The 26,398-nt window shown below is 44.8% G+C and overlaps 1 protein-coding gene across 3 annotated transcripts in view; it reads right to left on the bottom strand.

The window, feature by feature from the left end:
• The window catches only part of PDE10A (phosphodiesterase 10A), a 244,064-nt gene that overhangs the window by 168,530 nt on the left and 49,136 nt on the right, over positions 1-26,398 (bottom strand). The gene's annotated exons all lie outside the window — the stretch shown is intronic.

Genomic DNA, 26,398 nt, shown 5'->3' with positions numbered 1-26,398 from the left:
ATAAAATTCTTCCACAGTAAACAAAAGTTAAAAGAATATGCCTCTTCCAAACCTGCCCTACAAAGGATACTTAAAGATGTTCTCTTGACAGAGAAGAGGAATAGCACCCACCAAAACCGAAGGCAAATGTGAAGAACATCCCAGTTAAATAAGAACAGAAGACTAAATCAATGAACAACCCGTTGCTAAAATGACAGTACCAAATTACCACCTTTTCTGCCGCTCCTCACAGTGTGGCGGCTGTGGGGGGTGCCCCTGCCGGGTCGGACCCAATGCTGGGGGCTCACGCCAAAGACACTGCCGCAAGGCAGTGAACGAGTCCTTGGCCTCCCCCAGGGCGGCCAGTGCACCATGTGTTGCCAGGCTCTGCCTGCTGGCCACCTGGCCAGGGAGCTCTGTGGTAATGGTTGTCTGAATCGTTGCTTAGGTAGCTCCAGGTTGATCCCACTGTGCTTCTGGGATCTCCGTCAATCCTTAACATTCCCAATGGCGGTAACTCCTCCTTTGAAGAAACTGGTAACAGAACAGAATGTACTGGGCAGGACTGAGCAAACCTTAGCCTACAAGCAAAACTAGAAACCAGCATGGAGCACAGGTCATGCCGAGCCATGCTGTTGCACCTACTGGTCTACTTGAGTCAAGGACACTAAGTCACACTGTCTAAGGCAGAGGCCAGGACAAGTGAGGGACTGAGACAAGCTGAGTCAGAGCAACCACTGGCAGGCGCATGATCTATGGCTAGGAACAGACCCAGTTGGGGAGGTAAGGGGACACCTTAACTGGGTTGAGGTTCCCACCAAGGGGTGCGTATGCTGGAATGGGGTTGCGTTCTAACTAGGAAACAGTTGTAGTCTCCTGCGGCACTAGTGTGGACTGGGATTGGACGCACTAGGCCAGACCCCAACATCATCTGGTGTCCTGGAGAACCAGGGTGGATGTGGGACTGACTAGGCTGGGTCTCAACCCCATACTGAGCCATGTGTGAGCTGTATGTGGGTATGGACGAGCCATGGCTGGGCTGAAACATCCAACAACAAGAACCAGAATGGGGTGAAAGCCAACCAGGAAAAGCCACTGTTCCTGCTAGGACATGAGGTGAACTGAATAGGGCTGGCTCAAGGACCCCCTGGCATGCGCAAAATCTGGCATTGGGAGAGGTTCTGATGGAGGAGCCTGGGCAACTCCTCTGGCAGGACACAGTCCCTGCAGGTAAGTGCAAGAAGCATGATAGGAAACAGCCCAGAATAGGCCATGGAAAGTTTCCCACTGGCATACATCTGGCATAGGTCAGGGGCAGACCAGGCTGAATCAGTTCATGTCATACACTGGTAAATCCGAACACCAGAACAGAGTGTGGGTCAAGCCGGGACTGGTCGCAACAAAACCAGTGTACACTATGGAACGCTAGGGTGAGGTTGCCTGTACTGGATTTGACTGCAGCGCCCAACCAGCACACGCGAGATCCAGGAAGGGAGGGGCAGAGCTGGCGGGGGGGATTAAGGGGTTGGTCCCCTCACCAGACAGCTACTCCCACTGGAGAGCTTGAGCTGGGATGGGGACAGACCAGACTAAGCAAGGCTGCAACACCTGTGCGCTGCACGTGGACTAGATCAGGGAAAAGCCAGGCTAGGCGGATTATTCCTGCTGGTGCAAGCATAAATTAGAGTGGGTGAGGGATGCTTGGGCTTAGCCACAGCATCAACTGGCAGAAGCTGGCACTGGGGACTAATTCTGTCAAGTCAAATCACAGAACCACCCGAAGAGTGCATAAACCAGAACTGAGAGAGACGTGGGAGGGAAATAGTGGGTTCCCCCTTCCTGGGTCACTAGTCCCGTGGGAAGGCATGAAAACTAGGACGGGGGCTGGGGTGGCTAGACAGAGAGGCACTCAACAACATCCGTGAGGGCTGGATGGTTGAGCTGGTTAGATGGAACTAAGCTTTAATACCCACTGACAAGTACAAGAGCCAAATAGGATGTGGGACAGACTGGTCTACTGCTACACATACTGGCAAACCAGGGTAGGGGGCGGGCCTGGTGGGGGTTATTGTGGGTTGCTCCGACTAGGCTGCAGCTCTCACTGGTTGATGTAAGGGCCGAGTATGTGCTGGGCAGAGCCAGGCTGGACTGCAACACCCATTGGTTCCAGTGGAAATCAGGACTGAAAACAGAACCAACCCAGCAATTGAAACCACTAGCTGATCGTGGTGACGGACTGTGCCGGGCCCTGTGCTTGCTAGAGCATACAAGAATCTGGTCTGGGAATACCTCAAAGTTTCTTTGGAGATCTCCCCAATCGAACTGCTGGACTCAGAACCCTAGTCAAGAAAAGACGGAGGACAGAGCAAGTCAATCAACCACCTCAGCTATATGTTGGCAGCGAAATACTGGGCAAATGAAGACTCTATGATGGACTGTGTCAATCAGTGGATGACCTCATCGAGTGAAACTGGCAGCAATTCATAACTGGAGAACTATTAAAACCACTTGAGCAAGGATCTCAGAGCATGCCCCACATCCGGGACTTGGGGTGGGTGGGAAACTGGGTGGGGCTTCTCCGTCAATATCCCCCTTTACCTCAGATACATGATGGAAACAATATGGACGTAATAGTATTACCCACTTCCCTATCCCCCTGAACCTTTTTTTTTTTACTGTAATTAACTATGTAAAGATAGTCAACAAAAATACAATAAAAAATAAATTTTAAAAAAATCATGTCAAGAAAAATGCAAAAGTGACTTAAATTCATCAATGAAATGTCAAAAATTAGTGGACTGGATCACAAAACAAATGCATCTACCTGTTGTCTACAGAAGACACATCTCTCCAACAAAGATCAGCAGAAACTACGTCTTGTGGATTTTGAAGTTTTTGTTTTTAGCTTCATTTCTTCAAAAACACTTTTTTTTCCCCAAATTCTTCACTGACTCATAGATCATACAGTAGCATCATTTCCCTTAAGAAGGTTCTTGATTTTCATTTCCTCAACAAAACATAGTTATTCAGTAGAATGTTATTTAACTTCATGGCACTGTAAATTTCTAGTTTTCTTCCTGTTGTTGATTTTGTTTTGTGGCTTTTGATTTAAGGGGATGTATAGTGACTGTGTAATGGAGACTATCGTATCCAGATGTGAGGATACAATGCAGTATGCATTTCTACTTCCAGACTAAAGATGGACTCCCAACAAAACTGTTTACTATATCTTGACAATAGGATGCTGGACTCTCTGCCATTGTCCATGCCTGTCATGATCGACTTATGACTATTTGTGAGGAACTATACCATTGTGATAAGATGGGGGAAGTCAGTAGAAGGTGGAGCGGACTTGAGGAGGGAGTAAGGAAAACCCCGGAGTCTATGAAACTGTATCATAAAATAGTAATAATAATAAGAGGAAAATAATAGTAAAATACATGAAATTGAACCCTGTATTCACCTTGGGAACAGATATTCTATTCCCCAGATGAACTGAAATCCGATATTCAGATACCAAGGCACAAATCCCACAGCAGCACTACACTCACAACAGCCAAAAGACTGAAATGATTCAAATGCCCACCAGCCAAGTGGACGATCAAAAAGCTGTTGTGCATATGTGAGAGTTTGTATCCTCGTGTCACTCCGCCACAATGAGGGATGAAGGACTGGTACATAATACTGGAGAGATAAATCTTGAATACACTCTGCTACAGGGCCAGAAATCACTGTGGTGGCTTCCAGAAGACTAGAGGACAATGGAACTACAAGATGACTGCCTCTCCGGTACTGTTTGTTGAGCTCGTTGAAATGCTTTGGAACTCAGCAAAGGGAGCAGGGAGACAGCACTGTGAATAAACTAAATACCAATGGAAGAGGCACGTCATGACAGTTCACTGTGTATTACACGAATTTCAGTACAATTTGCAAAAAACAGTAGCAACAAAATTCACGATAAGAACAACAAAAAGCATCATCAACCCGTTGCATGCATGCTTGGAAATATGAGAAATTACAAAAAAGTCACCTCCCTGGACTTCACAACTTCAGTACAGGGAGGAAAGTTATCGTCATGCAACACCACAATCACACTTAGTAGCAGTTGCAAAAATAATCGCCCAAAAAAAACTCACTTTTTTGGTTTTGTTTTGTTTTGTTTTCAGTGAAACAAGTATAAGTCATCAAAATCGATGCTACTCTAACAGCAAAAGGAGAAGAGGATTTGCCCATGATGACACAGATGGAAAAGAACATCCAGATCAGTTTGCAGACACCCTGAAGACAATACACATCTCGCTGTTCGCAACAACCCCTGGAGAAAGCACTCTGTCTTAAAATTTTGAAACTAAAAGTGACAACATAACATGTTTAAAATGTATAACCAAGTGCAAGGGAATGCTGAAACTCAAAACCAATCTTCTGAAAAATCATTTTTTAAAGACTTATTTCTTTTAAAGATCTTAGTTGCAAAGACAGAGACAGAGAGATAACAGCAAGCTTGCATCCACTGATCTACTCCCGAGATGCTTGCAATGTCCAGCGCCAGGCAAGGCCAAACCCAGGAGCCAGGAGCTTCACACACGTCCCCCGTGAGGGTGGCCACAGCACTTGGGTCATCTTCTGCTACTTTGCCAGGCCAACAGTTAAGAGCTGTACCTGAGACTCAAACCAGCACCCAAAAGGGATGACTCTCACATCTGTACCTGCTGGGCCACAGCACCAGCTGATTATTTTACCGAATAGCGATGGTTAGAACTCTAAACACATGACTTATTTGCATTCTGTGTAAACTGCACATTTTCCTTAAATTCATAGGTATTTGTGATAATTTATCTTCCTACAACTTTAACTCAGATGTAATCTATGTGCAAGTTGACATGAGTCTACCCAAGCTGTGTTGTTACATGCGCTGTGAGGTAGGGCTTGGGAGAATCACCTGCACATACTTTGAATTGTGATTATGTCTGAAATGGGATTTGACGTCATTCCCATGCCATTGAAAACTCCCAAATAACAGCACTGTGACAAAACCATTCCCGTCTCTCTTAGATCACAGCACCCACACCCTCCAGGCACATGACCACTGCTGCACCGCAGGTCATTTTACCTGCCTGCAAGGAAACCGAAAAGACTGCTTTTGAAAGACATTATACAAGCAAAAATTACAAGGGAAGCTAGAATGGCATTGCCCCAAAATAAATGTGCATGTATGTATTTGAAGTGAATGAAACAAAAATATTTTTAAAAACCTCTAAATCTTTAAAACAAGCAAAGAAATAAATAAACTGGGAAAAAGTAGGGTAATGTCTAACGTCTTCTTCCCCTCTCCCTCCCTTTCTCCCTCTTAATCCCCCTCCCTCCCTTCCCTGTCCCATCCCCCATCATTTTCTCTCCCTTACTTCCTTTCCTTCCCTTCCCCTCCACGCTCTTTCTTCCCAGGGACAAGGGGAGACATATCATTAAGGTAGACATTTACTGATTGCTAAAAATAAAAATCAAAACACTGAAGCAATGTAATCTTCAGCATAACAGACCAAGACAATGCCTAGTAAATAAAGAAATAACTGGAAACTGGGCACACCTGATCATGTAAGAAATTCTTAAACATGGCATCAAATGTACAGCAGAAGAAAAGCAGACGCTAAGGAGGACATCATCAAAGTGAAAACCACTGTTGCAAACTGGCGAACAGGATGACAAGCTAGACTGGCTGAGTGTTTCTACAAACCACACTTAGAACCAAAGACCTATTTACAGAACATGTAAAGAACTTTGAAAAATCAATTAAAAAACGCAATTCAAAAATAAGCAAGATTTGGGAAGACATAACTACATTCTGTAGATGAAAAGACCACCAACATCATTAGCCAATGGGGAGGTGCAAATTGAAGCCACTGAGAGGTAGCACCACATACCTATTAAAATTGTGACAGGATGAGGAGCGGCCAGCACTGCCAGATCATCTTGCTAGAGGGAACGCAAAATGATACAGTCACTGTGAGAAACAACTGCTCATTTCTCACCATTTTAAGCAATGACTCATCCAAAACCTGGTACTGCTGAGAACTTACTCTAAAGAAATGAAAAAATGAGGTTTATTGTCTGCATTTCTCAAAGAACCTAAGACTTAGAAGTGAAATGATTTACAACTAAGTAAGTGCCAGAATCAGTGAGACCTATATTAGCCTCATTTTCACTACAGAGCGAGGACTGGTGTTGCAGCACAGCAGGTACAGCCACCACCTGTAATGCCAGCATCTCATACGGATGTCCTGGATGCTCTACTTCCAAACTCCTGCTTCTGGCCTGGGAAAAGCAGCAGCAGGTGGCTCAGTGTTTGTGCCCATGAAGCCCCCTGCTACTCTTGAAGCTCCTGGCTTTGGTCTGGCCCAGCACCAGCCACTGCAACCATCTGGGGGTCGGGGGAAGAACCAGAATGCCATTGGATTCGTAAAAGCAATATACATACCTATCAATGCAATATCGAAAGGGGGAGAAAAAGAGAGAGAAAGCGAGAGAGAGATCTTCAGTTTGCTGGCTTACCCCTCAAGTGTCCACAACAGTGAAGGCTGAGCCAGGCCAAAGCCAGGAGCCTGGAATTCAATCCAGATCTCCCACAGGGCAGCCAAGATCCAACTACTGAAGCACTGATTATCTCCCAGAGTGTGAATTCTTAGGAAGCTGGAATTGGGAGAGGAGCCAAGACCTGAATCCAGACTTTCTAATATAGGAAACAGACATCCAGGCATCATGTGTCCATTACTCTGTAGATGTGATGGGAACTTAATGATCATTGAAGATGACGACAAAAATATGTGTAATACCACCCTCCATCCTCACCTCTTCCTTCAGAGTTAGTTATTCAGTCAATTGACACCAGCAATTATCTTGTGAATGGAATGATCTTTAGAAAGCCTAGGCAGAGTCACCCTCTCTGTCAAAGCCTTGGCGCCTGCCACACCTGGTGGCAGGCACTAGAACACGTGACACCTGCCACACATTGTCACACACACACAACACAGGTGACTAGAGGAAGATGGGCCCGAAGAACAGCCCACACATGGGGCTGGTCCTTCCGTGTAATTCTAGTTTATCTCTGGAGGAAATGGTGGACTTGAGATATGTGCTTAGTCCACATTTTTCTGAGTATTAATGTCTCACATAAGCTAGAATGTCAACACAAGAACGGTGTGAGAGGCAGCTTGGCTCCAGAAACAAAACAGCTGATCACAAGGATGGCATTTTACACACTGCAAAACAGTGATTCCTTGCACATTGACTGAAGTTACTATCTCAGTCCAGTTTGTGGTGTTCTAACAGAATAGCAGACCACAGAATCTATAGTTAATAGAACGTACTGCCTTGTGTTTCGGGAGGTATGGAACCTCGCAATCCAGGGGCCAGCACTTGAAGAGCAACTTCCTGGGCATCATCCCTGGTGGAAGGGTCCAGGGAAGGACCTTGCTGACTCGATCACCGTGACCATCAATGTGGATCCCTGCATGAGGCAGTGTCTCTCAAACCAGAAATGCTTCCGGTTTTTATATACCAGCAACTACTGCTTAGGCTCCCAACACAGCATTCAGGAAGACATATTCCAACCAGAGAAGTGGTTTACCTCACACCCACGCTTTCTGTGCTGTCGTGGGACTATGAGGAAATTAGTCCTTCAACTGAACCATGTTTCCACACTTCCCTCTCTCACCCCTACAGTCTGGTGTTCTTTGCTCCCAGCTGGACATGCCCTTTGACCCTGTCAGGCTCAACACTTTGTGATAATCTTGTTGATCCGACGCTACATCCATTACTCAATTTCTTTTCTTAGCTAAGTTACCATATTCAATCAATATTTCCTTCATTCTATCGTGGAAATGTAACTATAAAATACATTCTATTACCTCTGACTTAATCCTTCCATTTATAGTATCTGAGCATTTTAAATCAACCTCTGGTTTTCAACTTGTCCCTTTTTTTCCTAGTTTCACCTTGCCTTTATTTTGCCCTAAGGTCCCTGCCTTCACAGCTGTGGAAAATTACTGGCTCCACTTACCTTTACCAGGTAAGACGCTTATCCTGTCTTGGTAAGACTCATCTCCTATTCAGTCTCATCCTCAACAAAGTTGTTGAGCCAAGGAAGAATGTTGAATAGGAAATGTTTCCACCATTAAGGGAACTTGACAGAAATTGTGTGTTGGGGGGAGGGGGGATGTGGAAACTACACACAGATTTCAATTTTTCCACCAAAATAATCCTTAGTCCTACTTTTCCACAGACTTTTTCAAGTATTCTCATCTTTTCATTGCATTTGGCCTCTCCTCACTGATACTCATTGTTTGAAGTATCAGCAATCAACAGTATAAAAGAAAGGAATTGCATAAGACTGTATCAATCTACATCTGATTGTTGCAGCTTGGGAAAAAGGAAGAAAAAATCAAGCGCCAAAAAGTTTCTGTTTTCTGAGTAGGGGAAAAATCAGGAGAGATTTTCCAACCCCTCTCTCCACCGTCTTCCTCATATTCTCCTTATACTGCCTTTAAAATAGTAAATAAATCTTTAAAAAAAAAAAGATATTTCCACAATCAAAACAATCTTCCAAAAACATTTAGTTTTTAAAGAGAAAATAACCAATTGCCTTTCACAAAGTTAAAAAAAAAACACCCACCCCAACACACAAGAGTAAGCAGAATTTGTGCAAAGATCTTTGGTGGGTGTATGCTGCAGCTGGTGAAGCTGCCACTCCAGCCCAGAGCATGCATGCAAGTCCCCGCAGGCAGCTTCCAGTCCCGCTTGCTGCTACTCCGCCTTCGACCCAGCAGGCAATGGCTGAAGCACGTGACTCCCTGCCACTTACGCAGGAGACACGGATGAAGTCCTGATTCCTGGCTTCAGCCTGGCCAATCTTGTTTCCACCATTTGGGGGGTGAAGCCACAGGCAGAAGACCTCTCTCTAGCCGTTTCCATCCTTCTGCCTTTCAAACAAGTGAATAAGCAACTTGTACGGAAACTAGTAAATTGAAAAAAAAAAAAAAAGCATGTTTATAGGACCTTTAGGGTAGCAATTCTATTAGATGCTTGCTGAAACTATCTTTTCACCCTTAGCAGGATCTTTGAATGTCATCTTTAAAACTAGAGCCTTGTAATTATGATAAATTACTGATAGAATCAGTTACAGTCTATATCCTGTACACCAAATCAGCAAATCCCAAAGAGCCAGTCCTAGCATACCTAGGCTCCTGTAAGCCTCTGGTGACAACATTTTTATCAACCAAAAAAATCCTTTCATGCATGTTCATGTCCCAAAATGACAGGAAAGCAGGATGAATATCAATTCCTGGATTATAAATAAATTTTAATGAGTTTGAAAATTTGCACAAAGAATGAGTATTGGAGATATCTTCAAACAGCAGTCACTCAGCAAATGTCTCACAGTGAGATGACTAAATGAATGGAGCCATAACACACCAAGGTGTTTTCACTACTTCTAACAGCTTTAGCGTTTTGATCCTAACACGCTCATATGAGGCCATCGGGCAGCAGCCCAAGGTTACAGGAGCGTCTCTGGCGTCTCGTCATCCACCTTACCAGACACTAAAGGAGATTCCTTTCTTTGCTTATGTTGCTGGTAATTAGCTAATAAATACACCAGTACTGGAAGAGCTCACACCACAAAGTTCCGTTGGGAGACCTAAGAACACAAGTCCCGGCAACAGACCAGAACAAGACGTTACATACCACGCAGGCACCGGCACTGAGACGTTAAAAACACTATGCCTAGCAGTCAATATCATGGCTACGGATAATGTTATCTGAGTCAGAGTGACGTCAGAGCGTGAGAACTGTCAAGCTCCCGTCGCGTGGTGATTCTGAAAAGACGCCTTTCTAATTCGTGACTTTTGTCATCTTAACACGTTGAGATAGGCTCTGAAAAGGCCACACTCCACCTGGGTGAACGGAGAAGAACTCCTGTTGGCAAGTGTTTGGCACTCGCTCATCTGCTGTGCTGACCACGCTCATTCCCTCCTGTGCACTTGAACTAGTGCTGGGAATCCCTTGCGGTCTCTGCCCACACGCCCCCACTGTAGCTGCTCAGGTTCATGTCAGCCTTTACCCGACCCTCACTCGCTGCCTCACACATTTCAGCCCACGCCTGCAACAGCTGCTGATTTCTTGGTTGACAGCGAGGAAGCCAAGTCCGCCCAGCGGTCAGCAAGGCTTGAGTGGGAGCAGACATGTAACACATTTGTCTGTTTCAGATGTGAGCCTGCTGCACAGAAGCAGCAAAGCCCAGACCTGCACTCATGTTTATGCATCAGAAAAAAGGACTCAAAACTAAACATAGCACTTCTACTTTCTAGAACACTTCATGTATGGTCTCCTGCAAGCTGGAAAACGCCAATCCCGTCTCAATACTAAACCAGTGGATGGCCGAAGAAAGGTGGCATTATTGTCCTGGCCATTACAGAATCGTTTAATTTACAACATAAAATTTAATTGCTCAGGACGGACTCAGGATGCTCGTAGGGGTATCACTTATGAAATTACTACAATACTTGAGATGTCTTTGCCTCAGTTTCCTCATCTGGAAAACAGATAAAAATATTTATACTTCATAGGATTGTTTTAAGGATTAAACAAGCATCATCGATGAAAATTTCCTAAAATAATGTCCAATACATACCAGCCATTACTATCACTACCAATATAAAAATTAGCTTACACTTAGCAAGGCCTAACTTGGTATGACATTGCTACCAAAGTGGCCTCAGAAATTAACTCAGAAGGGACGCTTCAATTCAACGGCAGTTCTAACTTTCCCAAGTACTTTTCTGCTCCCTCAGTGACAACAAATAGAGACACTAAACAGTCACTGTTTCCAGACTTCTCATTGTCGATATAAGCATTTAGCCATTCTTAATGGTTCTGCATGGTTGTGCGTACTTACTGTAATCCACAATGCTCACTGCTAACCGCAAGCATCTGGTGTGTACGCCGAGACGAAGCCCCTCCAGGCTGGGCTGATAGCACAGCCACTCCCTGGTATTTCTGGGCATCCTGAGGCCTTGTACTCTGATCAAGGCATGATGGGATCTACTTTCTGACAAGACAGTCAAAGTTACAGGCTTCCGGTTATCTTCCTTCCTTCGGATTTCACAAGCAGCCGTTCAATACTTCAGCAGGAGACGCTGGTCAAGCTTTCACTGGAACACAAGTCTGGCTGCAGAGCAAATGCTAATGTCCAGTTTTGTTTTTTTTAATCAGTGGGGAAAAAAACATTTTGCAATATTATATACTGGTAGATTACACTTAACAGTTCAATGTCACAAGTGTAATATTTCACCACAGTTCTGCTTAAGCGCTAGTATGTGTGTTGAGACCCCGATGTCCAGGGTTGCTAAAAAGACACTATTATTCCTCCTTCAGCTCTGCCGCCTGCTTGCAGACCTACGACAATGAATAACTGCACAGGTTGGTAACAGTACAACAGTTTCTTTATATATCAGCTTGTATAAATTTTTACATATATTTCCTCACTAAAAGAAATACTAAGTGTGAAGCCTTGTAAGTGGCAACAAACATATCATAGAATATCACATATAATGCATTACATATTTTTTTTGCTAAGAACATTACTTTTGCCAAACAATTTAGAAATAATACTGAACCATTTACACAGACGGCAATCTGGCCTTCCGTCAAGAAAAGCAATAATTCAGAAACAAAACAAACAAACAAAAAGCCTCACTCGAGCTGCTTTTCAGACAGTGCTTTCCCGCTCTGGCACAGGGCTTGGGAAGGCAGCCAAGGTGCTACTTATCAGCCCTGTGACATCAGGGGAGAACTGCGTGCGTCAGGAGCCCTGGCTCATGGCAATGGACCATGTGCTGCTTATCTTATCAGCTCGCAGTGTGTGGCACCTGAGCCATTAGTGTGTGAACAGCAGGAAGGAAGGTGTGTGTGTAACTGTGTGGAGACGGGTTACAGTTAGGAGCTGAGCAGGGTTTAGCAACTTATTAACAAAACAAACTGTCCGGCATCTTACACCAGCTAGAATGAATGGGCTTGACCCAAACCCAACCTTAAAAGAAAGTGAGGGTTGTTTTTTTTTTTTTTTTTGAGTGCTCTAGCTAGCTATACAGGACAACTTATTTTCCTGTTTATGCGAGTGAATGTCACAATTGTGATTTCAAAACAGTGATTCATCATATTTCATTAGAAAGGTTATAGAAAAAAGCAATTTGTTTTTTAAAAGAAAAAGGTCCTAATGATTCTACCATTAGCTTGGGGGAGGAAAAGGTCCTTGGGGGTTGGAAACAGCATTAAAACTGGCCAACGTCCACATCTCTAAACAGCAGGAAGTGGACAGACCACCCTCAGCAAGTGCAGTAAGTCACACCACACTAAGTGGGATTCCAAGAAAAAAAAAAAGATGCTGTCTGCTGAAAGCTACTTTATCCCAGCATAAATTATTTTAAAAACCTTGAGGTTAAAAATGATTTTAAAACAAATACACAAACAACATACTTGCTAAGTGAAAACTAATTTCATCAACAGTAAGCACAGATCTTGACTAATAAAAGACTTTGATTTATTAGTCTCCAGTCAAGCTGTACATTAAATAAGTTTCCACTAAAAATGAGTGTCTGTATACTATGATTTGCCACTATTCCAAGCTGTTACACTTCAAAAACTGGCATCCTTGACACAATCAATGAAACAATAATTTCGAATATTGCATTACACCTTCTATTAGTTGTACCTTCATATTAGCCTGTTAAATTAGTAGATCCAGTTAATTTGTACTCAGAATATCCTCCACATTAGTTGGAGACTCAAACAAACAGAAAAAAATTATCCTCTTCTTCCCGTGACAAAACTCCCTGGTATCTCCTTCCTTTCGTTCCCACTGAGCCTCACCTTGGCCGTCAGTCCTCTGGACCTCTGACCACCTTCCGTCCCTCTCAGCTCAGCTAGCTCCCTGCCCCGGCTCCTACCGCTTCTTGGCCTTGCTCATTCTGTGAGTTCCTTCCCTGCTGCCACGTCTGCAAAGCCTCCTAAAGTCTTGCTATTAGATTTCAAACATATTCACACTTCCCCCCAACTCCGAAACAGCATCAGCCACAACAATGCTTCTTGAATCTAGTAAATGGGTCACACTTCCACATTGTCTTCTTTGGCCATCAAAGTGAGCTTACTTTCACGCCCTTCATGCTGTACGGAAAACACTGAATTGTTAACATATAAACCAAACCAAAATGCCCAAATTTTTAAAGAGCTTTATGGGCTACCTCAATCTGCATCTTCCTTGGTCTCAGCAGTATTAGGTACTGTTAGCCAAGCCCTTATTTTCTTGGGGAAAAAGAAAACTCTCCCAAACAATACAGCAAAGATGCAGTTGCCTAAAGCAAATAATAAATAGGCCAATCACCTTATGAACTTTACAGAAATCTTCAAAAGCTACTACGAATAACCCATCTCATATAAAATGCTACAAACTTTAAACAGTGAAGCCTTTTCAGTGACACTGTGGAGCAGTTCACTATGGGGTTGAAATCCAAGGAAACATCAGTGAATGACTAGCTCGTTGATAATTTTAGTGATTTTGATCATTAAAACATACAGGTACCAAACACTGATTTGCTGCCCCTCTGTACTAAATGCATTTTGCTGACTTAGTTCCCTCTCTTCACCTGTGAGATACTGGGGTTTCTCTTTGCTATCCTAATACTACACTGTTTTCATTCAAAGTTTCCCTTATCCCCATCTCTCCAACTTTAACACCTCTGAGGGTGATTTCCAGAGCCATGGCATTGGCTTTCAAGCAAAACAAAATAGAGGGTCAAATAGCAACCAGAAAGCCCCCAGCATCACGATCCCGGAGCCCCCACGACTGTCCACATCTCGCTCTTCCATGCTTGTCTCTCAGAAATCCTCACCTCCTCATCACCCGGCCCGCTTCATTCACTCTATCCCCCAATCCCTAAATGCAAAGCAGCCAAGTTCCTCACCTATCCTCCCGCCCCTGATGTCCACACAGGTCAGTGTGTCCTCCATGGCCACTGCCGCTCTTCCACATAACCACCGTTTTCCTTCAGTAAAGATCACCACCTCTAGCTCAGAATGAATCCCCTTTAGCTAAACCAGTCATGGCTGCAATCCCTCTGTTGAGCTATCACGTACTTCTCTGCCAGGTGCATGGCCAGTCCGTCACTGAGGTCCCCACCTTGCCACCAGCACACTTTCAAGGAGTGTAAAGAGAAGGATAAAGTTGACTCCTTAGGGACGCTATTCAGTCCTACCTCAGGGTTTTTCCTCTTTGAAATGTCCTCATTGCTTGAACAAACTGAAGCTGTCTCTGTTAAACCCCAACACAAGCATCAACTGGGGCAGCCAGAGGAACCAGGTCCTGCCCTGCTCACAGTCTTTCCATTTGGCAGTCTCCTGATTCCCTCTTCACACCATGATCAAAGGGAAATTCCTGAAATCGGGGGTCAGAGAGGATCCCTGAGCTAAAGTATGTGACTTAAAGACTCTTGGTGGGAGTTGAGGATGGCAGGGAGGGACCCCGGGCCCCAGTCTACGCTCAAGCCCACGAGGCACATCCTGGTCAGCCTAGCACATCAGGAAGCCAGGATCACACCTTTGTCACCCTACTTTGAAGCCACTCCATGTGCTGGGCAGACTTCAGACTGGGGTTCAGGGACTACAGTGTCCAGCAGCAAACTCAGCATGCTGCCTGCAGGCTGCATGACCCAAGGCAGCCCACCTCTATCTTGGTGCCCACCCTCTCGGCACGCCTACCCCCAAGGATATGAGGGACGCCACAGCTGCAGCAGCACTATCCATCTCTAGGTCCAGCCAGGCCACATCCACAACTTGCCACCTGCTTCAGGACTCCAGGAAGAGGCACCCAGACCTACTAGGTATTAAGTCAATTCCTCATCTGAAGTATCGAAGCATCTCCAGGCCCTGGCCCCACACAACCTTCCCTTCCTGCTGTCCTCTGCCCTTTTCCTGTGGCTCACAATGTTACCATGGAAACTACATGTGGCCCTCAAGTCTTAACCACCAGATGCATTTGCCTTTTTCTAGAAGCACAAAGGATCAACCCTTTAGAAATTCAGAAACTACAGATGATGAAGAGAAGATAGACATGGGTAGAAGTAAGGCTCTCCAAGGAAGCGCATGGGCACATTCAGGCTACTGCATTTCAGTTACACTCCGTAGGCTTTCTATCTGCAGACAACTGAAAGTACACAGGATAGAACTTCAAAAAAAGATGTAGAAAGAGCTGCATTTCAAAACTCATGCTATTCCCATAGAACGAACTGACTGAAGTTGGTCTTGCTCATCAGTCCACTATCTGCAGCAATGCAAATAGAAAGGAAAGAAAAAAAAAGATCAGTTGGCTGGTAGGCAGCATGATATAAACAGTGAAGCCACTGCATGCATGCCTACAGGCACTGGTTCGAATCCTGGCTGCTCCATTTCCCATCCAGCTTCCTGCTAATGAGCCTGGGAAAACAGAGAAGGATGACCCAAATCTCTAGGCTCCTGCCATACATGTGGGAGACCCAGATGGAGCTCTCAGAACTGGAGTTAGCCTGGGCCAGCCCTGGCCCATTGCAACCACCTGAGGACTGAACTGGATGGAAGATGTCTGTGTCCCCCAACCCCCTCTCGCTGTAAATCTGCTCTTCAAATAAACACATTTTTAAAGAAAGAGAGAAAACACAACAGAGGAATAAAAGAATGATAATTAAGTGGTAGACTGACACAACTAAAGAGCGTTAGGAACAACAGTGAGAAGTTCCCCGCCTCACCATCTCTGCATCTCTGCTCTTTCTCTCATACTTCACATCTAGGCAGTCTTGCTATTTCAAACTACAAAAAAAAAAAAAAAAAAAAAAAACATCTACAATCTGACCATGTCTCACTTTCACAAGAGCCCAGACCTTCACTGAAGCCATCATTATACATCTGGATATTCCGACAGCCTAACTGGCTATCCTGCACTGACTTACCCACAGCCTTAAAAACCAAACCAACAAAAACAGATGTGTTCATTTGAAAACCAGAGCTACAGAGAAGGAGAAAAACAGAAAGATCTCCCATCCACGAGGTCACTCCCCGAACGGCCACAATGACCAGGGCTGGGCCAGACTAAAGCCAGGTGCACCTCCAGTTCTCCTACGTAGATGGCAGAGGCCTACGAACTCGGGTCATTCCCTGCCGTTTTCCCCTGGTATATCAGCAGTGAGCAGGATGGGGAAGTGGAAGTTAGGACATGAACCAGCACCTATCCAGCATGCTGATGCCTCGGGTGGTGGCCAAACTCACCAAGCCACAGCACTGGCCGTGTAGTCTTGCCTCAATGTAGCCACTATCACAACCTTAGATCACACAACGACATCCAAGTCCTTATAACAACTTACAAAGCGCTCTACGACTTGCCCCGCGACCTGTCCAACCTCCTGGCACACCTCAGGCATGCTATTCCCAGGCGCACAAAATGCCATCACCATGAGAGCTGGGCACAGCCAGCACTGCCATCTTCCAGCCCCCAGGGACCCAAGCCCTGAGCGTCCTCATTCCATTCCAGCTAAGCAGGCTTCTGCCATTCGAACGTTCCCGTAGCCTGTACAATGTACTCTTACCTTCCGTTAGCATGTGTGAACCACACAGCCTTTTGTCCACCTGTAAAATGTGTTTAGTGAACATTTAGATCAATGAATGTTTGAATAATCAAACCCAGTACTGGGGTCAGTAGGTAAATATGTGGAGGACCTCTGAAAATGCCAGAGCTGAGTCTAAAACATGAGAAATAAACAAGCGAGTTAGTGGTTTTGGAATTCCCAGACAGAGATCACAGCATGAGAAGACATGGGATAAAATGGGGCACAGGTGGAAATACAACAACTTTGATGTCACTGGGATTTAAATAAGAAGCAGAGAGGCAGGTAGCCAACGTGCCAGATTACAGAAAACCTTGTATTCTAGCTCAAATTGTGAGAATTTGAAAGCAAGCTAAGATTACAGGAAACAATTCTAGCAAAAAAAAAATAATAATAATGTCCGCTCATGACAGTGAGGCTTCATTTAAGAGACATAACCAGCAGGATTTACTGGTTAAATACTGTCGGGACAGTATGAATGATAATAGTGGTGAATGAGTGCCAGTTTTTATGCTTGGGTATGACCTAACTAGCTAGTAAGAAATAAGATGGAGAGTTCAATTTTGGATATGTTAAGTAAAATAAGTTTTAGCACATTAAGCTAAAAAAAATTTTCTTTTTAGATTCATGATGGTAACACAGAAGGAAATTTGAGGTAAGAACCCTGTTAACTGATGCAATTATATCCTGACACAATTTCCTACCAAAGAAAACAAATAAAAATACTATTGTCAATTTGAATCTTCCAAACTGAGAATAATCCGCAGCACACGATACCAACTGAAACATCGTTAGACTTCAATGAGACTAATGCTACGTGCTAAATGTTTATGTCCCTCCAGAACGCCTATGCGGAAGATCTGCTCTGTTGCAACGGAGCTGGGGTGTTTGGAGTCATGATCTCAGGAAGGGAACCTTCGTGCAAGGACAGGTGCATTGCTCATCCACACGCGCTCACAGTGAGAAGTCACCCATGTGCAGGGAAGCAGGAACCGCATCAACCTCCACCTTAATCCTGAACTTTGCAGCCTCCGAAACTGTGAGAAATAAGTGTTTGCAGTATAAGGCAACCACTCTGTGGCATTTTTCATAACTTCCCAGACTAAGACAGACAGGAACTCACATATTTCTTAAGATTAACACAAGAAAAGAGATCATTTCTCATTACATGTTGCAGAGACATCTAAAAGTTGATGAATTTTGCTTTGATTAGGCTCATGAACAAATCTGCTACATCCTACCTGGATTCAATTTGGCACAAAGGATTTGAAAAGCTTTCTACTTGTGTCTCTCCTTTCAGCCAACACTGACCTGAAGGACAGGGGTTCCAGTTCCAGCTATTCCACTTATCTGGTACATAAGTTTATATATAATATCATACTCAGCGACTGTCCTTCCCTCCCCCAAGCTACTACACACTCATTTATCTATCCAATTAGAACTTTTATTTGCATCCAGTAACATGCTGGTTACCAGAAATCAAAGAATGACAAAAATATACAATCTGACCTCAACTTTCACTGTAGAGAAGCAGTGGCGGGTCAAGATCAGTAACGCCAGCTCGGCCTGACCCACCTACTTCCCGGGGCCTCTGTGAAGCCTAAATATATAAACTGTGGACAGGCAACTGACACAGCAGTGATGACATCAGCTGGGAGGCTGCCATCCCTGTGCCAAGCTTTGAGCCCCAGTTACTCCCTCTTTAAATCCAGCTTCCTGGTGAGGCGCATGCAAGGAGGCAACAGATCGCAAAATACTGGGGTCCCTGCAAGCTGCATGGGGTCCCTGCAGTAAGTTCCTGATTCCTGGCTTCAGGCTGGCCCAGCGCACCCACTGCTCACGTGAGGAGTGACTGAGTAGGTGGTAGATGTCTGTCTTCTGTCTCTCTCTTCCTCTCAAACGAAATGAAAGAAAATTATTTGTAAAAAATGTTTAGAGAAGTATGACGCTCCAGCACAGAAGTACTAATGCATTATGCGCATGTTCACTACAACACCTCTCCATGCAGGCTGCCTGCTCATTCTGGTACTTCATAACGAACTCACTAAGGCCTCTAGAACTGCAGTGCCAAGCAATAGAATATCAGTGAGCGAGGGCCAGCACTGAGACATAGTGACTTAAGCCTCAGATGCTGGGCATGCCATTTGGGTACCAGTTCATGTCACGGCTGCTCTAGTTCCAGTCCAGCTCACAGCTAGTGTACCTGGGAATGCAGGAGAAAATGGCCTGAGCCTTTGGGCCCTTGCTACCTACACCAGTAACGTCCTAGATGGAGATCCAAGCTCCTGTTTTTGATCTGGCCCAGCCTGCCTTTAGCAGATGTCTGGCGAGGGAAGCAGCAGGTGGAAAATCTCTCAGCCTGTTTCCCCCTCTCCATCACTCAGCCTCTCAAATAATCAAAATGAATCTTATACTTAAAGAAAAGCAAGCAAGCAAACTTCAGGAAAAATGCTGACTTACAGTAAACATGAGGTTAAAAAATACCAGCAACGGAAAATAAAAATTATATGAGGCAAGCTTAACTATGCAGAAACATATGTTTTACATTTTAAACAAAATCTTATGTCAATAACAACTTAATTAAAGGACTGCATTTCAAAATAAGTATTTTTTCCTAAAAGGAAGCACAATCTTTTTAGAAAAAATGAAATTTAAATGGGAGACTGCTGAGAAAGAATAATGCATATAAATACTGAACTCAAAAGAACAAGGTCACGTCTGCCCAAAGAAGCACATGATGCCAAGAGTCCCTGGAACGCCCTCAAAGAAACAAAAACATACTATGTTACTCTGGGTCTTTTTGCTGCTTTTAATCTTAACACATACCAATTATTCTTTAAGATCTTTGATATTTTGTCCTTTCTCCAACATATTTTCCTTTTCAAATTTGTACATAATGAAAAATTAAAGACAACTTAAAAAATACAGAATGATTTCAACTTCAGTGCATTCTTCCCACCACAAACACACACAAACTGTATTTCCCTATGTGTTTTACGTGCACTGTATCATGTAACAATTAACTCAGTGCGCTTTCATAAATACAAACAGCACCGCAAGTGGATCAACCACCAAGGCCTCACCTCCACAACTGTGAGATTTGTGCAAAGCTTTTCTGAGCCAACTGCTTGTGTTACTGTGAGTAATATCTACTTCCCACGTGCCAAGTGCTACTGTAATCATCTTCCATGTATTAAATCACTTCATCTTGGAAACCATCCTATTGATAAGCTGTCAGTATTCACCTCAATTTACAGAATGGGAAAAGAAGATTAAGAGGCCACATAACGGACCACAGCTTACCAGCAAGGAAGCACCTGAACAGCCACATCGCCGTTCCTGTAGATAACCCATCTTCTATTTTGTCTCAACTCCGATTGCCTTTCACTTACAGATAAGAGTTAGATGTTGTATAAACCTTTAAAAAGTGACTTCCAAAAAGATATCCACATCAAGTTCACAGAGGAGTACACCTGACACTACATAAGTGGTCCCCGAGGGTAGGCACTGCCATGACATCTCACCCAGCGCTCCTGCTCAGGGAACTTTAGCACAAAGGAGCTGCGGCCAGGGACCCGTGATCATGGAACTGGTGAAACCTGAAGCGACAGGCTGATGGAGCAGAACAGCCTGTGCAGACCCGGTAAGGCGTCGGGCTGGGGAAGGCAGCTCTCACTTCTACCCCCAGTGTTCCCCTGCTACCATCTTCACCTCCAGTCCCCACAGCCAATCCCCTTCTGGTCCCAGCAAGAACTCTTCCTTTCAAAGGAGAAATGTTTCCAACAGACTGTGGTCAGCAAGACTCCCCAGTCTCTGGGTTCCTTGTGCCTCTGAACCAACAGGCAAAGAAGAAAGTTATTGCACTGGTTGTGGCGTTCAACACTGAGTGGCAAGAGGAACACTGAATTGCAACATTGAATTACTAGTCCTGCAGCTTCAGGCCCAAATCCACCAGGCAATATCTCAGCTCCAACCAAAGGCAGTCACAAAGCTCTGCCTGGCAGGCCTCCTGGACAAAACTCCCACCCCTACCCCAAGCCAGACTTGGTGTTCCACTATTTTCTGGAAGACATTTCAGTAAACGAGTCAAGCTCTTCCAACCGGGCCCTCCACCCTCTGACATACAGCTTCACTCTTGCACTAGGTGCCTCCTCTCAGCGGCCTGCATACTGGGCCTCAGGTGAGACAGCTTTCCCCACTTACACGCCAGTCTTTTTCCATTTAAAGCACTTACTACAGCTAATAAATCCATCAAGAGGTGGGAGTCTGTGGTCTGGGACTCCTTGCCAGTGAAATGATTCCCCCTCCAGGCTAATGTACCTCACTCTCCCCCACGCATGTTCTACCTGGGAAGACGACCTGCTAAGCAGCCAGCACCATTTGGTGTCTGTGGCTTGCGCTGCCCAGGAAGTGAACAAAGGCTTCATTCATACTCTTGGTCTGACCCATATGCTGTCCGACCACCTGTTCCTTTTGTGGCTTGTCCACTGCACAATGCAGGAAAGCAAGAGCACTTCAACTATGCCAACAATCCCTCAAGGCCTCTGAGCATTTCCATGCCATGTGACTCAAGTGAAAGAAAATAGCCCAAGGCTGGCAGGACTGGGAATGACCCGGCCCTTCAAGTGTTGGCTCCTGTACCGGCCAAGGACTGTGACCAGCTGAGGTGCTCCAGAACAAAAGGAGTAAGGATGGGCAGTAGAAGCAGGTGGTTACAAAGACCAGTTGTGCTCATGGAGTCAGCTGTGAGAATGGGGACTGTGTCTCTAACACCTATTTATTTTTTGATAAATATGGGTATGTGAAATTTTAAGCAAAAGCCTTTGTTTTCTTCCCCATCAGCCAACATGTAATGTATTAATGAAACTTTACTTAGCTAACTTAGCTTTTAAGTTACAGGATATCAATAACTTTTGCATCCATCCTCTTGTGGGGAAAGGCTTAGGACAGTTACATCCTTTTATATGAAATCTTTATTGCTTTCTTTATTATCTGGAGACTAAGTATAACTTAACAAGCAGTGTGTTAGTGCCAGACTGACAAGGTACAAACTCTGGTAGTTAGATTTATGTGTGAATTTCAGCAGTTAGTCAAACACTCATTAAAGAGTTGCTGTGGAAGCATTGTATAGATGTCGTTAGCACCTCCGGTCACTTGACTTGAAGTAAAATGGGTCCTGAAGCAGGACTGTGAACCTGGAAGCAGTGCTACAAGCTGAGGGAGGCCTAGAGCCACCAGGAGCTGCAAGAGGCAAGGAGGGATCCTACTCCGGAGCCCCTCCAGGTCCAGCCCGCCCCCCCAGAGCTCCAGAGGCAGGAGAGAACAGACAGAAGCCTGGAAAGTGTGTAAGAGCGGCCCTCGGAGATTCCCACAGGCTCTTAGTAGCAAAGCACAGACCAGGAGTTAGGCAAGGTGGAGAAGAAAGACGGAGACAGTCTATGCTTCCATTAAGCCACTGCGTACGTAACATGAGTCTCTAAAATCAAGTCCCTATTCACACACACAAAGACAAGCTGCCTTCCCTCCTCCACCTCCAAATGCACAGATTCCAGAACTTTCCAGGACTTCCCCTCCTGTGCCACCATTTCCTCCAGGCACTGACCTAGTTTGGCCAACAGCCACATCTCGGAAGCCAACTGATATTCTGAACAAAAAAGGCCTAAAAGAGGGAAATCTGACGACATCCAGAAGGGAAAATGACAATGCAGATGTCAGCTGCAGTCATAACATCCTGCAGCACACCACAGAGCTGTGGCTTGCTGGAGAAGTCGGGAAGCCAGCACAGCATGTGGCTCTCGATGCACTGAGTGACTTTTGACAAGAAGGTTGGCTGGTCAACAACAACTGAAATACCAATCCTGATTTGAAACCCCACCTAGAAAACCATCCCTACTGTCCACAGCACGTCTGCAGTGTCTACTCTGGACAAAACTGCCGAGCCAGTCAAGACAGACTCTTGGACCTGAGCGTGGAGCATCGCGGCCACGCGAGAGGCAGCAGCAGCACCTCTGCCCCTTGCACATGCCGCTTGCCTAGCCAGGGTCTGCAAGGTGGAAAGTCAGCACTGTAGTGAGGCCCATTCCACAGTGGGGGCAGGACCGAGAGCAGGGAACGTGAACTGAGGACAGGAGATGTTGTCCGTGGGTTCTCTGTGTTGCCCGAGCTGGAAACAAAATAGGCACTCGGCAAACATGAATCAGTAAGTCAGCACATGCAAAATAGGAGGAGGAAAGAAAAGTGGGACGAATGAGGGGAAGAACACAAACTTTTACAAACTGTATGTGGATAAAAGGGAATAAGATCAATGGCAGGAGAAAACTGCAAACCAAAACCCAGCTCTCACATTTACATTTAACAGTTGCATTTCCATCCTTAGGAGCAATTCAAGGAAAACAAAACGAATCAAGTATGCAGGCTCTCCAATATTAAATTCGGATAAATTATTAGGTTACAAAAGACTTACAGTATTTATTCCCTAAGAAGACAGAGGATTTTCCCTTTGTCTTGTAATTCACTGTTTCATTTTATTAGCACCAGAAGGACTTGGAGAACATGGAACCATTGTACAATGCCTCAACTAAGACTGCGAAGAAACCTGCCGCTCAGCAGCATTACAGAGCCGCCTGCAGTGACTCAGGGCCAGCCGTGAGGAAGACACCTCTTCACAAACTTTCAAGAGGACTACACCCAGAGCGAAGGCTGGAGAGAGGGTTTGTTTTTGCAAAGCACCTCACAGCATAGTTAGAAAAGATTCAGACGTCAAACCTCCTACTTTCCCGATGCCACAGAAAACATAAGGGATTGGGCCCTTCAGAAAGAACTGTTAGGAAAAAAAAATACAAGGTATAATTTCACATGTATTCCAGGAAAGAGGAACAATTATGTTTGGCCTTTTAAGCTCCCAGCTTGCAAACAACAGAGGTTGGACAGAGGTTCAACGAAGCTAAACGCCTCAGCAAGGTCTCTTCTGAGGACACTGCCGACAGTGGCCTTCAGGGTCAGGCAGCACTCAGAGACCCCGCGACCAGCCCAGATCCTTACGCATCTTTCTCTCTGCTTTGCTCTGTGTCATTCTTTTTAAAACTACCTGACTCGACTTTATTTTAACCATTATCAAATCATCTTCCAAAAAATAACATGATAAATCTTTTAAAAAGGAAAAAGAATATAAATATAAATGGAAAGTTGTAAATATGGTAATAATAATGATATTGAGAAGAGGAGTGTACAACCTGTAGAGATGAAATCCAAAGTCACACAGAAAGGCTCTAGAAGAAGCTAGCCCTTTCTTCCAGAATTCAAGCTCAACATGCCAATGGACTGGAAGTTCTCCCCAAATCCACCATCTTGTAAGGTCCAAAGTAATATCTAACTGGTTGAAGGTCATCAATGAATGCTAAAACCACTGAGAGGGTGCTGAGAAACACAGTTCTAGCCTCAAAGGATCATTCCACAAACTACTCCTCAAGAAGGTGCCTTGATCCACCTTACAGTGCAGACATCTTCTGAACCTAGAGAGCAAATAGAACGACATTCTGTAACGCAGTGGGCATCTGTGCCAAGTCCCAGGACCACACACTCCCCTGCCTCACTGGACAGAGAACTGTACTTGCAGGAATGCCAGATGTGCCGTGCAGGGCAAACAAGAGCTAGATCACAGGGTTCATACTAGCTGCCATCCACAGCTAAGAGACTGAAACACTGAGAAATCGGATGACTTCCTCAAAGGCAAGTGTCTAGACTGGCAACACTGGAGCCCCAGCCAAGTCCATCTGATTCTAAAACTCAGATTCTTTGGACCTCTAAAGCTGAGGTCCAGTCACATATAGACGGCTCCTTCAGGGGCCGACTCTGCAGCATCCCTGTCCTACAGGTGGCCTTGGCTAACTGCTTGACTCTACAGCAGTCTCTCACAAAATGCAAACTCAAGTACTTCTCCACTCAAGATGTGCAACAGCACTTAGAAAAATGGCTCCAAGTCCCTGGCTGCACGACAGACTCGAGAGACTCAGCTGCAGGAAAATTCCTGAACATGTCCAACTCACACATTGCCCTTGGTCTGTCTGGGACACCGTAACAACAGAAATACATCCTCCACAGTTCTGAGAAACCTGAGCTCTCAAACCAAGAGCACAGCGCAGACCAGCACACAGGCGGTGCCCTCTGCATGTCCTCACACAGCCAGGCAGCTGTGGCTCTTGTCTGGGGCCATGATCTCCCAACACCCCACATGCTAACTCAGAAATAATCTGTTTTGAGTTGATCAGTAAGCATTAAAATGGCTTCTGTAAAATACTAAAGATGATCAAGTAAGAAGAGGAAAAGCTCCTTCAAGGCCAAATAAAGCACTTGAGACCTACACACATCTTTCAAAATACAAGCAAATCCATTTTAGAAACAGAATGGCTACATTATGTGTTTCGTTAACACTTTTCCAGATAGCTCAAGAGCCGTGGACAAGATCTTAGCAATCTCAAGTTAAGGTAGATAAGAGAAAACTTCAATTGTACTGGGTTTACTTACAGTTCTGGCTGTGTCCTCTCTAGGCCCTCAAGTCCCATTTCAATGTAATGGAATGTAAACAGAAGCTAACAGAAAAAAAAAATAGCCAGTAAAGCCAGTGCTATGAAACACAAGAGGAAGTGACGGAGGCCCGCTCTGTGTCACCCACAGGTGAGAGTCAAGTACAAGAACTACACAGACAACAGGGACACTGCAATCCCCAGCCTTCTGCCACTCCACGTCATAGGCCAGGCCACCAAACCACCCTAACTTCAGATCTTTCCCCATTTCTATTTTTGTCTGCGAAAAGAAAAAAAAAACCTATGAGTTACCTTGTTATATCTTAAAATAACCTATACACCTTTTATCAATTACTTAATTGCATGTGACAATGATAGGATTTGTTGCTGCAATATTCGAAAGCAAACTTCACTGCTTATGTTCAATTGCCGTTCTCCTCATTTCCAAATCTTGGAGGAAGTGCCAAAGTACCATAAATATCAAAGAGATCTTCACGTGAGGCACTGGTAATTAAATGCCAAAATTTCTTTTCAAACAGGGACAACATTTTTAGCAAGACTAAGTTTCCAAACTAAGGCAATGGTACATGAAAAGTTAAAAGTGTGTGTCTGTGTGTGTATGTGTGTGTGTGTGTGTGTGTGTGTGTGTGCATGTGTGTGGTCTCTTTTATACTCAGGGGCCAAACATCGGTCCTATTGTGTGACTTTAGGCAACTAACCTCTCTTTCCTAGAGTTCACATCTATAAAATGACAAAGAATTGTACCAATCACAAATGGATTATCAGGAGGAACAACATAAAACATGTAGATTTGTTCACAAACTGACCGTGTGGCACATGACTGTTTAATCAATAATAGTTCCTCCTGTGGGAAGAGTCACAATCACTTTTCAAAGACAAAAGAATCTATCACTCTTATCAATTTTCAAATAAATCAGAAAAACTTGAAACAACCTACACGAGAATGGAGAGTAAGAAGCCTGCTTTTGCTGCCACTGGATGTGTGGGCGGGTGTGGATGCTGGCATACCCACAGCTCCCTTTGCGCCACTTCACCCTGGAAGCCACTCCCGTCCTCCCATCCTCTCCTGAACACTCCCCCTCGAGGGGTCCACTTTCCACAGAGGCCATTAAGCAGCCCTACCCTCAGACGTCCAGGCTAGCCTCTCACGTGCTCAGGCATCTCACACATGAAGAGCATGGATCTCAGAAACATTTAACA

Source organism: Ochotona princeps, chromosome 1 (genome assembly GCF_030435755.1).
Source record: "Ochotona princeps isolate mOchPri1 chromosome 1, mOchPri1.hap1, whole genome shotgun sequence".
In the NCBI taxonomy this organism is placed as follows: Eukaryota; Metazoa; Chordata; class Mammalia; order Lagomorpha; family Ochotonidae; genus Ochotona; species Ochotona princeps.
This window is presented reverse-complemented; position numbering and strand designations above follow the sequence as displayed.